We start from the raw sequence: 5,719 nt of genomic DNA on the forward strand, positions 1-5,719 counted from the left end.
TAGGCTTGGTCCTGTACCCAAATGTGTACATCTCATTTATAATCATTTATTGGCTATCCATCGTGTGGAGTAAGCCTTAGGCTTGGTCCTGTACCAGTAGACGTTCAGAACCCTCTGAGTGGCTCTGAGTCTATGTGGGGCAGAGAGTTATGGGAAAACAGTCTATCATGTGAGAGGAGATGAACTCTTCCCTCCAAATAAGCATAAAAATAGTAAAGAGAACCAAGATAGACATGAACTGTGGAGTTGTAATTATACATTCTGGAAAAAAAAAATAGGTATGATTTGGATTATAATCATTTTTTGGTTTGCTGGAAATGAGAAAATGCAAGGAATGACTCAGGTTTATGGCAAGGATTTCTCCCTGAAATGAAAGTATAACCAACTAAAACAAATTAAATCAAGGCAAATATTGGAACACTGCAATGTGGAACATATGGAATAGTTAGCTCTTGGAAGGAAACAACTTAGAATTGTAAATGAAGAGAAATAAGGAGGGTTTAATAGTTTAAATACAAGGGAAGGACGTGGAAGGAATGTAAGTAATAAACTAGAAACAAAAACGTTGCACCTAAAGAAAAATATACTGAAGTTGTGTTTAACATCACTGGAGAGAACAGATATATGAAACGTTAAAAATCCATTTAACCACTTGGCTGATGCCAGGTATCTGTGTGTGGCATCTTGCAAGAACATTTATGGCTTGGGTTGTGTATAGCACGGATTAAGAGAAATAAAATATAGATAAATTATATTAAAAGCTTTCTTTATGTTAGTACATGTGGTAAAACTGTGCTCTTTACTCTTCCCACACATGTGATTCCAGCAAGCCCTCGTAGGTGCGTTGAAGGATGCAAAGCTTAATATAACCTACTTCTGTAAGTTGCTTATAGCCAACAAAAGGAATAAGCATAAGGACCAATTGTCAAAAGTAAACGAAAAGATCCAAAGTTAAAAAGTAATAAAATGTGCTTACAAAGAAAATTCAATAGGAGATCAAAGTCAGGGCCATTGCATATGGCAGCAGAAGACACTAAGTCATCACAGCTCCAGATGGCAGTGTGGATGGTGTCTCTTAGAATTGTGCCATGCACACCCATGTGCAATGTTTTTATCTGAAGGCAGAGAAAGGTTTTGCTATGTAGGTGATGCAAGCGGCATTTTTATTGAGCTAAATATTTATGACAAATGGCATACACTAAGTTAAGAAGGCACAAAAATACAAACTGTAATGCGTTCAAGACTCACTTTGTACAGCTGGACTTCAGTGGAAGTCATATATAAAGGGTTAAAATGCTGAGAAGAAAGGATGGTTGGTCGTCAGTTTGAAAAAGAGTTTGAATTTCAGGAACAGGGCTTAAACTCCCTTGGGTAACGTAAGGAGCTATAGAGGGTGGTATAGAAAAGATGTGGGTCATACAATCATGGGCAGAGTAAAGGAAACATAATTGCATGTTGGTGCGGCCAGGTGGTGGAAGTGATGAGCAGGAGAAAGGGAGTCCACCTGTGAAGTTAGTCTTCCAATAAAGATCTGAGCGGCAAAGACTCAACAGATCAAAGTTCTGATGGATGATTTGGATCCTGTGAGACTCACCAATTGGTGATGCCATTGAAAGAAAATAGGAAGTCAGGAGATGGAGCTTTGGTAAACAGAATAGAACCTCTGTTAAGTTGACCACCCAGGAGACTATAACAAATTGGTCAACATATGCAGATGGTCAGCAGAAGGCAATAGGTCTACTGTACTGATAACATACATGTGATACGTGTCCAGTCTGTGAAAATTAGTTCACCTTACAGTGTAAAGAGGTGGTCATTTATGGAGGTTCTACTATATTATTGGAACTGACCAGTGGCCAAATATGTTAAGACTGGAACTTCAGAAAACAGCACTGAAAAGAACAGATTTGAAATTTGAGAACATCTCCAAATCTTTAATGGAGACTTGAGAAGAAAGAGTGCTTAGACACAGAGAAGGCCCTGTTTGGTGGAGTCTAAGTATCATGGGTTTGCAGACACTTAGCAATTTATTGGCTTTGCCCCAGCATGGCAAATGTATAAATTATTCTCATTATAATTAGGCTTCTGGGGAGATTCATAAAGGAAACACAGACTAGAAGTTTCCTGTGTATTTGAGCTAAGACATAAAAAAAAAAAAAAATAGACCCGAGAATTGGAATAAGGACAAGCTAAAGTCAGGCTTGAAAATAGAGGCCATAGGGCTTAGGCATGGTTGGTTAGCAAATGGCAACATCTCTGAAAATATACCAGATGTTTCCTAATAATAGGTGTGGCAGCCCATATAGCCTATGACTAGGAGGAGTGAGAGTTATAAGAAATACCTGTATAGCTCAATAATGGAACACCTTGGTGAAAAGGGCATGGAGAGGGCTGTAGCTCTCCTAATAAGCATGAGAGCTCGCGAGATGAGAGCATTGGTGAATTGGCAGTCTCTACACCTGTGGTGTTGAGAGGCACAAGCTCAGCCTTATATTAGGCTGGAGAAGAAGGCAGTTGGGAGCATGCACATTCTATCACGGACACGCTTACTCTGACTCTGTCTCCTCTCCTGCCTGCAGAACACCAGCATGGTGTCTCTCTGCTAAAGATCACTAAGCTCTTCTAAAGACTAAGATCTGTCTAAGAAGACTGCTTTACTCTAAGACTATCTCCCCTCCCATCGCACACCCCCACACCCCACACCCCAGTCAGCTAAAGTAAATAGCCCTCAGACACCTAAGAGCAGTTGTTCCTGAGCAAGGTACCTTAGCCGTCTGTGTCCAGAACCCAGATAAGCCAGGGCTGTAGACCGACCAGTCCTGGGCCCTGATAAGTGGCATCCACAAAGGGACCCTGACAAATAGGTTCTGAAGATTTGGCAGTTTTGTTTCTGAGCTTTATTTCCGACATATTGTGAAGCAGAGGACTAGAAGGAATTAGACTTAGGCTCAAGCCCTGGCTGTGACTTAGCTAGGCGTGGAATCCTGGATGCATCAGTCCCTGTGTTGTTGAACTAACTCCTGGTTTTTTGTTGTGCAATAAGGGGATAATAATACTCACTCTTCTTATTTTGTGGCAAGAATCCAGGGTATCATTATAAAAATTGTAGTTTTATTCAATGGGTAAACAAATGTCAGACTTCTAGTTTATTTTTTCTCTAAGTGACCCAGGAGCAAACATCAAAAATAGATGGCCAGTTTTGCTTCTGTGCATTTAATGCTCTGCCTTAAGTTTAGAATTTCAAATTCTTAGTCCTAGCTTTTAAAAAACGTCTCTTGCTTTCTGTGATTTCCTCTTGCTTTCCTAACCAGGAGGTATTTCTACATGTTTTGGATTTCTAAAGTTTTCTCTTAATATCTCGTGATTATATGTCTTACCACACGAATTAAGAGAGGAGACAGTTATATTAATCAGTGTGATGTAAGCATTCCACATTGTACATCAAATCAGCACATGGTACCCCATAAATGCATGAATGTACACAGTTATGATTTAATGAAAGGGAAAAAATTAATTCTACTCTCCTAAAGCATAGGGTCTCCAGTTTCTACAGTTCTCTGTTTGCTAAATTGTTGTGTAACGTAGTTTTTAAACACCTTACATTTAGAGAGGCTGGGAAAAAATGCTGGAATTCTTGTTACTCACACTAGGGAATTTTATAGATCATCTGTGTAATGACCTCGATCCTTTGAAGCCAGTGATCTGGGATTCTGGGATAAGGACAAAGGGAAGGAAGGAGAGCATGCAGGGAAGAAGAAAAATGCAGAACAGATTATTTAGGAGGTGGGATTGAAGGAACAGTGACGATATTATTTAATTCTTAGAGGTAGATAAGGAAGTACAAATACTTTACTGAAAGTTGGAACATCAGAAAACTCAGTGGCTCAACGTTAGCGCCGAAGTACCAAAACCAAGGCTAGCTTTCACGCTTCACCAAGTACCCTTAGCTGCGCTGAGGCCAGATGAACCTTCCCAGAGGCTTTGTCGGGATGTGGTGCCAGGATTTCACACCCGGAGGTACCGAGTGAGATCTCGCTGCTGCCGTAGTGTTTCCTCAGTGGGGAGAAGTGAGCTAGACCCCAGCAAGGCAGCCTGGAGCCTGTGGCTGCTATTTGTTGGCGGCTTCTGATCAGCTTCTCCTCCTGCCCCAGGTTATCTTCTCCAGGCTTGTCATGACTGACTTATTATCTTGACTTCTCCGCTCTCTGCTCTCGGGACGCTGCCCCGTCCTTCACCTCTTCTCCCTTCACCCCCTGTCTTCTGTCTGTCGTAGCCTTGCTAGAGAAATTCAAGGTGAAATAGATTGATAACCCTCTTATCATCAACTGAGGTACCTGGTGCAGTGTCTGGGGGGTAAAAAAGCCACAGGGTATTTGCTCATGTCTTCTCCGGTTCGAGAAACATCTATTGTCTGTTATAAGGCGGGCATTGTTATAAGAGTGGAGATACAGGAGTAAAAACACAATAACAACATAAACAAAGCCCCCTTTCCTCATGGAACTTATTATACATTCTAATGGGAGGAGATAAACTGTAAATAGTTAAGATCATTTCAGATATATTAAGTGTTAGCAGGGAGATCAGAGAATTCTACTGATCATTTCATCTTAGAAAATACATATCAAAGTCTTTTAGGCTATGTAGATAGAGACACATTGTAAATCTCTGATTCGTTCTTTGGTCTCATGTGATTGTTTTCAGCTATTGAGAATGGAGAAAAAGGCAGAACGCAGGCCACTCTATAATCTCTCTTTTCCCCTCCTCTCTAGGATGGTAACAGTTCATGTTTGCTTCATAAATGAAGCAGCTTTAACCCAATTCGTATTCTGTCTGGAGTGACAGGCCGCATCTTTATCTGTCCTTGCTACTCATGACTTTACGGGGATGATTCAGAAATTGGAACAGAGAGATTTACTGTGAAACTGGCACTGAATTAATCGTCTATAAAGAAGAACTTGCATGGAACAAGACTATTTTAAGGACCTGGGGGACTTGTGGTCTCACGTAGAACTCGCCACTGCTGTTGGAGGAGAGCGCACGGGTCTCGGCGGGCACGCGCCTTTTGCATGGCTCCAGAAATGTCTAAATGCTGAAAAACTACCTTTTACTCTTCACATACAACCTGCAGTCCGTAGTTATCTCAGTTTCTGCAAGTTGATTTCAGCCTGGATAGTGGGGAAGGGGGGGGTAATAATTTTTCTCAAGGAGATCAAGAAAATATTTTAAAAACTCAGCAGCAGCAGCCGTTCTATGGCATTGAAAGCAGTGGGAACTAAGGGATTGAAGCTGGCAACGTGACAGCCTTGTAGTTGCTGATTAACGATGTGGTCTGAACTTGATCTCTTCCTGATGTAAACCATGCTCAGCCGTATCCCGCCAGACAAATGCACATGGCTGCCGGGTTCTCTCCCTGCCGGGGAGCCAGTTCTGAGTTACGCCTTGGCACAGGGGAGACGCTCCAAGAGGGTCATGGCGGGAAGATGCTATGAACGCTGACCAGCAGGACAGTGTGCTGAGGAGAACATTGGGCACCCCTGGGAAGGTATCCCTGTGCCTCGCCCCCTCTAGAGTGTATAAATCATGTTTGCAAAATATGTTCTGACATGTTTATATTCTAAAACTATTACAGAGCTTTGTAAAGGGACTTAGGAGAAAACGCTAAGTGTAAGATGGTCCCATTTTCAATGTCCACCATGGGAGAGAATAAAAATAAATTATG

At 41.6% G+C, this 5,719-nt stretch overlaps 1 protein-coding gene across 3 annotated transcripts in view; it reads left to right on the forward strand.

The window, feature by feature from the left end:
• Positions 1 to 5,375, forward strand: part of KITLG (KIT ligand) — an 86,373-nt gene extending 80,998 nt beyond the window's left edge. For 2 of the 3 annotated variants that reach the window (XM_003783370.1, XM_003783369.1), the window contains one exon: positions 4,770 to 5,375. The gene's annotated coding sequence lies outside the window, so the exon portion shown is untranslated. The remainder of the gene's footprint in view (positions 1 to 4,769) is intronic. The other variant, XM_012814192.1, reaches the window with a different exon arrangement.
• The last annotated feature ends 344 nt before the right edge of the window (positions 5,376 to 5,719 follow it).

Source organism: Otolemur garnettii, unplaced genomic scaffold (genome assembly GCF_000181295.1).
Source record: "Otolemur garnettii isolate 467f Iridium unplaced genomic scaffold, OtoGar3 scaffold00007, whole genome shotgun sequence".
NCBI classification, from domain to species: Eukaryota; Metazoa; Chordata; class Mammalia; order Primates; family Galagidae; genus Otolemur; species Otolemur garnettii.